Raw genomic sequence first — 11,384 nt, 5'->3', positions numbered from 1 at the left:
CCTCATTAATAAAACCCTTCATTTCAAAACTGCATTTTGTGTTTACTTATGTTATCTTTGACTAATGTTTAAATTTGTTTGATGATCTGAAACATTTAAGTGCGGAAAACATGCAAAAAAGTAAGAAATCAGGAAGGGGGCAAACACTTTTTCACACCACTGTATAGGGTTGTTGGCTACCTCAAATTTTGTGTCCATTCCTTGATTACTCTGTAAGTTATTCATATTCGTTTAGTTCCTAAGGGGTCCTTAGATCAAAAGAATCAAAAAGGTTTTTCATAAAAAATGAATCCAAGTTGTTAGTATTGTTTTAACAGGACGAAGTAATGTGTCGGTATGCTGGGTGCCGTAACTCACTCTTCCTCTTATGCTGTGTCTGTCGGAGCAAGAACAAATGAATGATTCGTAAATAATGTATGATCTAACGCCTAATTTTTAAACAAGTAATATTAGTACTGGTTTAAAAAAACAATTTGATCATATTTCCTATCTTTGTTGAGCAACACTTTTGTGTGAAAGGAATTAAAGGCCTGTCCCAAATTTACAGTACGTCTGTTGATTTCAGTGATTTAAGCAAATAATAGCCCAGGCCACTAATTGAAATTTTACGGTATTTAAAAACAAAATAATTTCTAAATCTTTTTTCTTTACTGTTTTTAGATTTTGACCTTTACAGAGAATGGGAAAAAGTGCATGTGAGGTTGTGTCTGTCAAGGGTTAATCCATAGCACACACTCTACGATGTCTCATTAATTGTTTATAATGACAGTCATGATTCTTCAGTTTACTGTCCCACCGACATTTGGCAATCTTAACAAATATTTTTGCAAAACCACATTAGTACAGAATACTTTAAACATCTACTTTAATCTGTTGAAAAAAACAGCAACTAATGAAAAGTGAAATCAGCATTTAATAAAATGTGTAGTAATGTCACACATAGGATAGGCCTAATTTTCGCAATATTACGCAGATGAAAAAATGCAGTCCGTAAGATTTGTTTTAGATGAGAATTAAAAGATAAATCTTAATCAAATATTACTCCGAGGTTTCTTGCGGTAGTGCTAGAGGCCAGAGCAATGCCATCTAGAGATCAGATGAAGAGTCTCTGAGTTGTTTGGGGCCAAGAACAATAACTTCAGTTCTGTCTGAATTTAAGGAAATTTGTACTCATCCAGGTTTTTATGTCTTTAAGGCAATTATGAAGTTTAGTTAATTGATTACTTTCTTCTGGCTTCATCGATAAATACAATTGTGTATCATCTGCGTATATCATCACATATTGTTGGTATTAAGCAGTTGTAGCACATAAAGTGGCTGAAACTGTAGACTGTATGGCTTTGCTAAATGTCACCAATGGATGTCTGCTCCATCAATGTGAAAACATGTTTTTAAACTGCATCTGTGGGGCGTCGGTAGCGTTGTGGATAGTGCCAGCGCTCCCCATGTACAGAGGCATTGCCTCGCTGCAGCGGTTGCAGATTCGAGTCCGGCCTGCAACCCTTTGCTGCGTGTCAGTCCCCGCTCTCTCTCTCTCTATCTCTGCCTCCCCATTTCACACACTGTCCTGTCCATTAAAGGCAAAAGCCCACAAAAATAATCTTTACAAAAATAAACTACAGTTGTGTGATCTTTCCAAAAAAGGAAGAAATATAGCCTTTGTTTATCAGCAGAATGTTGTGAAACCAGAATGACTGAGGCGTTTGAGAAAACCAATTAAGGGAAACGGTCAACATCCTCATCATGGTGTGAAATGATGTAAACAGCCAGCTCGCCCAACTGTGGGAAGTGTGTGAATCTTATCAGATGTCAAGTCACCGTGATGGTGTAAGAATGTTTATCAGCAATTGACACATTGAGGCCATCATTAGCCAGTCAATGTTTGTTAATAGCATGTAGAACAGTGGTACTACATTTATGGGTGAGGTGCTGAATGACTCTCTGGCCATTTTTTTTTTTTTTATTCACAATGAATTATTAATTGAGGACACAAAAAAGAACAAAGAAAACAAACAAACAAACAAAAAAAGCAAGACCTGTGTATATAGATAGATACCTCTAATATTTCACTTTGTCTTCATTATTATTGTATGTGTCTGTCTTTCCTTGTATACTGTCTTACTTGTGTCTGCTCATATCCCTGCACTTGTCTTCACTTGTTATCACCACATTACACACACACAAAAAAGAAAATCAATTGATTCACACTGGGATTTTTAATTTTTAAAAATTTATTTTGTGTGTATATTGTAAAAAAAAAAAAAAAAAAAAAAAGTGACACAATGCATTTAAAAAGCATCAAAATAGAGCTTGTTTATTTAAAATAAATAAACAAATAAAAGTGCCGGGGCAGGGCCCAACTAAGATCTGGCCTAAGGCCTGAATGTCCTAAAACACTTGAAACACCCCTGCATACAGCAAATGTCGAAAGATTGAAAACAGGTAGTTCTTTTTTTATATATATTGTAAATATTATCAATTTTTGTTTATTTACTGGTCCCTGGCCTCCTGTTGTTTTGCAAAAGTGGCCTCTGGGCAATGCAAGTTCAGTATCCCAAATGCAGGAGAAGGAAAAATGGATTAAACTCATTTAAGTGTTTGTTAAATTTAAAGCAAAGCATTATTTATTTGTCTTTGCGTATCTGCGATTTGCAGTAACTTTTCCAGTAGACTCTTTAAGTAGAAGTTTACCAATTCAATTTTTCTGCTTTCACAATTCCTTTACTTTATGTCATTAAAAAAAAAAAAAAAAACTTTCGATGTGTTTCAGATAAGTAATGTCTCGTGGCTGAGACAAAATGCAGTACTGTGGTCTGCACCCACTCTGGTGATCTGGTCTAATCAACTGAAAATTATTCAAGCACACATCAGTGAATGAGTCTACTAAATTTATGAATACATCCAAATACTTGAACCACTTGTTAAAATAACTATTTGGACAAACTATTTGGTGTGGAATAAAAATTCGTTTTGATGAAACTTTAACTTTAATGTGAAAAACACTGCATTTAGACTTCAGAGGGCATTTTTATTAACTCACACCTCATGTATTTATGAGGCCTGTAGCCAAGACTGAACTGAGAATACACAGAATGAACTGAAAGTCTTGATAGTTATTGTTTTATGTCCACATCACGCTGCAGCTGTGCATTTTTTATTTTCATTTTTGCAAAATAAGATTGAAATTGACATTGGTCATGCTTCTTCCTGAATGTGATACCAAGAGCTTTAAGGAAGAAGACAAGTTTATAATTTCTAGATTCCACCTTATTACATTGTTGTGATCAGTCTTAACAGCGGACCTGCCGTCATGGGGGGGTCAAAGGGAACAGATGATCCCGGCCCAAGGCCAAGGGGCGGCCCATGAAAAGGTCTATGGACATTTAAATGGGATCAAATACATCAATTGACTTATATCATGGACAACTTACATGATATATATTTTTTTACTCAAATTCAACTCCCATTTCACCATGCCATCCCCACTGGTATTGTGAAATGGTGCGGTCAGGTGCATGATATGCACAAGCGCCGCTAATGTCAACACATGAGGTGGACTGCAGCCTGATAAGCAAAGTCAGAATGACTCACCAAACATCACGGCCTCCTAAAAGAAAAAGTCAGGGTGCAGAGAGAAGACAATTAAAGGAACAGAGAGACAATGGCGAAATGTTTGCAAGTATGACAGGTGAAGCTGAGGGTGAGAAGTGAGGCAGACTAAAACCTGCTGTATCAGGCTCAGTTTTAAAGCCACAGTGAGGACACTAGAGGACCTACGACACCATGTTATGCTATCTTGTCAGAAAGGGGGGCAAATACCGCTCCAAACGTGCACTTAATTTTGGCGAAGGGAAAAAGGAACATTTTTGAAAATGATGTATTCTGAAAATGTCCCCCTGTTCATATTTTCTAACGGCTGGCCAGCTTAAGAGTTCACACAAAACAGGAAGGGCTGGGCCAACTTGACTGGTTGGCACATGCTCGATAACATACTTGTTACATGCTTGTCTCTGTGTCAGAGTAATTATAGTTCTGTATTAAAAATGTTGAGTTTTAGTTAGGTTTCATTTGTTTCATTATAAGGTTTAGTTTTTTATCCTAAGAAGTTTATTAAGAAGGTATTAAAACACAAACACAACACTTTGTGAAGGCCATTGACTCAAAGTCATGTAGAGATCCTCGTCTTAATAAACATCAATGCCTCCTCATGCTTTGTTATGTTGCCAAATTTAACCAAAATGTCAGAAATTAAAACTAAACACACATCCTGCATATTTTTATTTTATTTTAATAGTTTTGCAAGAACACTATTTTGTTCATCCATCCATCCATCCATCCTGCATGTCTTTGGACTGTGGAGCCGGAGTACCTGGAGAAAACCCACGCTGACATGTGGAGAACATGCAAACTCCACACAGAAGGGCTCCCCCACCCTGAGGTTCGAACCCCAGTTATTTTTAATTACTAGAGTCTATTTTTTTTGTTTAGTTTTAGCTAACTGTAATAACCTTGCTGTATGTGTGGGTTGTACTCACTGGTGTACTGGCCATCTGGCATACCGGGACAAATCCCGGTGGGCTGGTGGCCCTCTATTTCTGACTGTAATTTATAGAGTGCATGAGATTGTGCTGTGTGTGTGTGTGTGTGTGTGTGTGTGTGTGTGTGTGTGTGTGTGTGTGTGTGTGTGTGTGTGTTCTGTGCTTGGGCTCACTGGCCAGTTACCACTTTGTAAGTTCAACTTGTGCTTATGTCATGGCCTTTAAAATGGTGGATACATTGTTGAGTGTCACATCCCCTGTGAAATGACTAGTTTAACCATCAGAATTTGTTTAAAGGCGCTGTATGTAAGAATGTGGCCAAAACGGTTACTGCACTCAAATTCAAAATACTGCCGCGAGTCGTGTCCACCCCCCCTCCCCTACAGATTCGAGGTTGCCGGACAGCGGCACGCTGGAGACTGATTTGTTTGCCCACGGGCAGCTGCCGTGGCAGGGCCGTGTCGCCGCGTCCCTGATCTTAGGTTTTCCAGCGGACCGTTCGAGCAAGTCCGGCTTCTCTGCTGCTAACGCTGCTGCCGGGATACAGCTGAGGAGGAGCCGGCTGCTAATGCTATGTACCGGGACACTGCTAACGCTGCTGCCGGGATACGGCTGAGGAGGAGTCGACTGCTAATGCTATGTACCGGGACACTGCTAACGCTGCTGCCGAGATACAGCTGAGGAGGAGCCGGCTGCTAATGCTATGTACCGGGACACTGCTAATGCTGCTGCAGGGATACAGCTGAGGAGGAGCCGGCTGCTAATGCTATGTACTGGGACACTGCTAATGCTGCTTGCCGTGCTGCTGTAGCTCAGTCGTAAACTGTAAATGATGCTGAGACTCTACTGACTGTGCGACTGGTAGACGGCGGTGGGTGGCACAACAGGCCAGAACACAAATTCAAAACATAAACATGATTTGCAGACTGTAAAAATGTTTTTTAAATGCAAATATTCTGGCCGTACTATTGTTGTCGGTGAGATCAGTATGTTATATGAACATTATTCCTTAGTCTCTGTGACATATTAGGATGATTTTAGGACTATTTGCTTTAGATTTCTTACATATAGCTCCTTTAAATTGGTCTGGTAACTTTGAGTCTAGAAAAGCTGCACAGGTTAATTATTTTATCCCTATTCATGTTACCGTAACGCTAAACCAGAGGTCTGTGGTGCCTCAGGGTGACTTTTTGGTCTTCAAAACATGATATTTAGATCCTAAGCTTCACATTCTTAACGTATTGTTCACTTGGCATTTTGCATCACTTTCACACAGTTGGTGAAGTTTTTAATTTCCTTGTCTTTGCCTTATTTATTTTCAGGACACCATGTCGTGGGTTCTCACTTTCTGCTGACGCGTTTATTCTTAATGTCAACATAATGATTGATGGGAATTCAGATTAGATTTACAAACATGAGAGTGGAGGTAGTGACTGCAGTGTGGTGACCAATGCACTGAAAACCTCAGGTATTAACACTAGATTCAGTCTTCTTGCCAACTTATAGCAGGAATGTACTTCATTTTGCTTTTTAAGTTCAGCTATGTCTTTAAACTTTGAGCACGCTCAGAAATCATTTATTTGACAAGACCTATGATGGAGTCAGTTTTGGTTTAAAAAAAGAAATGACAGTAAGTGGATTTGATGTTGTCAAAAGATGATGTAATGGTTACTGCTGACCACAAAAAGTGGTCTGAAGTATTAATGGCACCACTTAAAGGCTAGAAACTCCAGAAGACTCAAATTATTTGTTATCTCGACTAGGAGTAAGCCTGGAGGGGACCATGCGAATTGTGTGTGTGTGTGTGTGTGTGTGTGTGTGTGCGTGCGTGCCGTTTGTGTGCAGCTAATCTTGCAAACTGCTAGGCCAATCAACCTAATATTTTGTCTGCACACTTATGACTGTATACCTCAGAACCTCACATGGTTGTGGTGATTTATAAAAGTTGAAAAATGTGTTTTATTGACTGTTGTATATCGTCACTGACTGGACACAAGTTTTCCACAATTGTCTAAATAGAGCAAACCTTTTTGTGTGTTGCAGGCCACATTTTGGACTTCATTGAAGCTAAAAGACTGTAATCCATAGAAAAGTTTGGTCTCGTTTGGAACTGGAGTATCTGCAGATTAATTCCATACTAGATATGTTATGATCCACTAAAGTTAGGCACAAAATGAGATGAATAATCCCATTTTTGTTATCTTTACTGCCATTTTGACTGTAAGGTAGCTGGGAGGAGCAGTTCCACTACACAAAGGTCTACGCAGTCCGACTGCATACCACTTTTGTTCTGTCTTCTGCACGGTGTCATATCACACCAGGAGCATTTCGGAAGCAAAGTGCTTTGCCTTCCCAGTCGTAGACGTATGGATTTTGTTAATTTGGTCATTTTTCCTTGATACTTGTGCTTCTACCATAAGTACGGAAGAAGGCTAGTTCAATAGGTTTCTTTTCTTGTCTGTTTTAATGTGTGTTTATTGTTGTTACTTCTTACTTTGTTGAACTCTAGCCTACAGATTTAACTCATACTGTTCTAGGCCCAGTTATGCCACAACTCCTTCAAAAAAAGATGAACCACATACTTTTCGTAGCTTCTGGAAGCTTCTGAAACATGTCTGCTGGAATTAAAATGAGTGACCTTTCACTAAGCCCCGCCCCTTTGTGATGTTCCAACAAGCTGTCAGAGTAAGCATGGAGCCCACACTTTAACTAACTGCACTTGTTGAAGAAATATTATCATATTCTTGGACAAATGAAAGAGTGATTCCAGAGAGAAGCAGACAGAGGGGTCTACAGTCTGTGTTTGAAGGATATATCCAGGATGTCAAACTGACTCAGCAGCAACAACAGGTTAAAAAGACAAAGATAGTTAGAAGCTAAAGCCGAACTGTAGACTACAGATCACAGTGTAAAAGTGAACCACCACATCACTGCTGATCGACACAGAAGACAATGAATACAAAGGGGAACTTTGCTGATATTGAACCAGCTGTGTGGCATCGCAGTGTGTGCAGATGAATGGTGTTTAGCTTCGCCCCGTTTCCCTGCTTCCCTTCACTGGTTCCTGTACAGCAGGGTCGGTCTTTATTCACTGTTATAATCATTAAAAAGCAAAAACAGCATGTGTATACATTCAGTAGGCTATATCTCCAGTAGCTAGCTAGCTAATCCTACACTTTTCAGGGTTTGGTTTTGGTTTTGGAACAGGGAAGAAACGTATATCTTTTTCCAACCTCTCCAGGTAACGAGTATCATTAATACACGACGTGCCCCAGGCACAACATTTAGCTCCAAATCCACAAAACAGCAGTGATCTGCACTCTACTGAGTGACCTTTTCTTGTTCATCATATGTTATACTTTAAATATACTATTACTGTCCTTTTTTATGGCTCTAGTTGTGGTTGAAAATATATCTCAATTCATGGTCCTTTCTAATAAGGTGTCCCCTTCAGAGTAAGGGGTGTATTTCTTCTGGACTGGAAAATGTTTGAGGCCTGAAACGCAGCGGTTGTTTTAGTGCTTGTGCAACAACTCATACTTTTTGTTGATCATGTTACACAATTGTTGTTGGGGATTGCATGCATGCTGGAAATGTAATAATGGATTACACACAGAACCACAGAGTAACTCTGAGAATTTGAAATTTTGATATAACTCAGTACAACCACCCAGAAATCTGGGCACATTTAAGTATTCCTGTGGCACGTAATACTTAAATAACACCATAAACTTAATGCATGATTCATGGGTTCGGTGTGTGCAAGTACTAAGTGAGTAAGGATAAAGCACACTTGATTTATTGTCTCACCCTTTTTAAATTGTCTGGACTTCATTGTTGTCTACATATTGTATATGTGAATGGTAGTTAATTAATGTCACTGTGTTTTGTTTTTGACGGGAAAAGGCAAACAATTCTACACGTTTGAGAGGAAGCAGGAAAACAACAGCCAGTTCAAACTTCAGTCTCATTATTTACAGCTCGCTTTAATGATTTGGTCATTTGGTGTTGTTCATTTGTAAAACACTGTGTGTAGAGTGCACATAACTTCTGCATTTGTTGTCTATTTATAACAATATTGTGCAGTGCTGTGCAGCCATTTAGTAGCCTCCCGTGTTATCCTGCCTTGTGTTCAGTTACCTCAGTGGAAGCCATGAAATTTCACAAAATGTTTGTTCTGGTTTGTACAAAGTAATTTGCGTTTAAAATTCCCAATTGTGAAGCAGTTTTAGAGAAAAAAAAAACAAAACATATTGGTATCAGGACATAAATACTGACACAGAGAGCATAATTACACTTACACTGTGCAGTAGTGTCTCCTGTGCCTCAGTTTGTCATCGAGCAGTAGATTGTGAAATATAAATCTGCGCAGTTTTCAAGATAACATCACCACTTAGTGATGAAAAATATTTCATCTGTAGGTTGAAGTTCTCCCGTAGTGCATCGTGGACAGATTGGGGATTGGTGGCTTAATGATTTGCACTTTTGCCTCACTGCAAGGACATCCTGTGTTTGAAACCCACTGGTGCAAACCGGGGCTGTTCACATGGGTTTCCTCTGGGTGCTCTAGTTTTCTCACAGGTATATTCCTGCAGTTGCCCTTGATCAAGGCACTGGCCTCAGACCTGGAGTTGGTCCCTTGGCTTCCACAACACCGAAGCTTCCAAATGCTCCTAAATAGGGTAGGTCAAGTGCAGAGGACAAAGTATAAACTATTCCCTGAGTAGAACTAATTTCCCTAGAAACTACACAACAGGGACCAAATGTTTATTTTGCCTTTGGCCCCACATTTGTGTCTGCATGTTTGCTGAAGCTTCACAGCTGCTTATGTTAAAATTTTTTACTGTGTCTTCTTGTGTATTGACCCACAAAATGTATCGCATTAAAGCCTGCTACGCATCTGTCGCTGCTGTGTATAAAAAAGTGAGCATAGCATTAGTTCAGGTAGGGCACGATGTCAAGATCAGCTCACATCCCAGCTACATCAGCTGATTTCAAACAGCCCAGTCAACCGATGGAACAGCTGACTGATGGAGGGAGCTGCTGATAGATCACATGATTCCTTTCCGTGCAACCAATTGGCAAATCTCATTCAGGGCGCCCTATTTAAACTGCTCTGGCCTGCTTACCGTTGCTGCTTCCTCTGCAAGCCGCTTTGCAACCAGCTCCTCCTTTTCATGCTGTGTCTGACGTATCAGTGTCATTTCTGTTTGTCATTGATGCTGCTCTGTTTTGTTCCCGGGGGGTCTTTGCTGGTGGTGGTGCAGGGAGGTTTGCTCTCTCTGCCTCAGGCTTTCCTCATATGCATGTGGAAGGGCAGAGAGATGTGCTCTCTCAGACTTAGGCTTTCCACGTACACTGTAGGCACGTGCAAGAGACTTTCTGCGTAGGCCCGAGGAAAGACAGAGGGGCCCCATAGAGCCATACCGCCAAATATAATACTGAAAAGGGAAATAAAGTTTTTTTGACTGAGGTGTCCCTGACTGAAATGAATGTTAATATACACAGGAAGTACTTTTGTCGATGATCCCAACTCATAAAGCCACAAATATCGCTGTTTGACTAGTGAAGCCATATGCAGTAAAGCTGTGGTGATTGAGTTACATCGATCTGATACATGATCGGACTTCAAGGAAAGGAGGAAGTCAAGGAAAATATGTATTTCCCTGATTGAATGTGTGTGTCTGTTGGATAGAAGCCATTACAAACTAAGTGATTTAATAATACAAAAACTAATCTCCTTTTAGTTTTGAGCTTTGGTCCTGATTATATTACAGCTGCTGGAGCTGACAACTGCCACAAATGCTTGGTGTCTAAGGCTGTTATCATTGACATGCATGAACTACAATGTAATGTGTTGACTAGTTACTGTAGCTCAAAGTAAAGTTGTAGTGTCGTACAAATGCAGTTGTATACATGGTAATAAAACATCAAAACAAAGAAATGAACAACATTCACCAGTAAACTTGAACTGGGCACTTTAAAGCAACAGAATGAACTACTGTTAGTATAGCACAAGACTCCTGAAGCATTACTTGCACACCTAAGCCCCGTTTCCGCAGTACAGTACAGTTCTGTTGAGTTAGGTACGCATTTTTTTCTGTTTCCACTGTAAAAAGTTGAGGATGGTACCAATGGAATCGTTCTGTACGATCCCCATTTTTGGTCACCCCTCTGTTGGGGTACCTAGCACATAGATCTGGTACGAAAAGGTGGAGCTATGAACACTGCAGTGTGTTGATTGGTCAGTACTGGACAGTCGCTCTTGCTCAGGGCTGAGTTGTGGCTGGTTTTCTTACAACTGTTCAGACTGTGGCAAGTCTTACATACATTAGTAAACTGTAACTATGAAAATAAAGGTCAACATTTAAGGTGGAACGTTAACTTGTAATTTTACTCAATGCATGAGTTGACAACGTGTATCCATCAACACATCTTAAATTTCAATATGACAACTTAATATGACATTTACTTTAGTTTATATTGTCTCTCTCGTATGTGACAGACTTTTAGTAATGAGTTGATCTGCAAGTGTTTAAGAATATTTCGATCTGATTATGTGAACTGCATATATAATCCTCACTCTGAGGAAAAAAAGCATGGCAGAGTGTTGTTCCTGTGGGCTACGGCAACACTAAAGCCCCTGAGCTTGCCTGAGGAGGACTGCATGCACAAACAAACGATTTTTAAATATCCCATTGAAAAAGACTCTCACTGCAGCCTGTTCTATTTTGTTCTGAAAATGTTGTTGTGCTACCCCATTCTGTGGTCAGTAAACATCCATCTGTCTCTCCGGTAATGAAGAAATATAGTGAGTGCTGGACGGAGTAGTGAATGACAACAACC

General features: G+C 39.8%; 1 protein-coding gene across 2 annotated transcripts in view; it reads left to right on the top strand.

Annotated features, from left to right (window-relative positions):
* The window catches only part of LOC126399224 (exostosin-1), a 388,340-nt gene that overhangs the window by 204,616 nt on the left and 172,340 nt on the right, over nucleotides 1-11,384 (top strand). The gene's annotated exons all lie outside the window — the stretch shown is intronic.

This window comes from Epinephelus moara, chromosome 12, assembly GCF_006386435.1.
Source record: "Epinephelus moara isolate mb chromosome 12, YSFRI_EMoa_1.0, whole genome shotgun sequence".
In the NCBI taxonomy this organism is placed as follows: domain Eukaryota; kingdom Metazoa; phylum Chordata; class Actinopteri; order Perciformes; family Serranidae; genus Epinephelus; species Epinephelus moara.
This window is presented reverse-complemented; position numbering and strand designations above follow the sequence as displayed.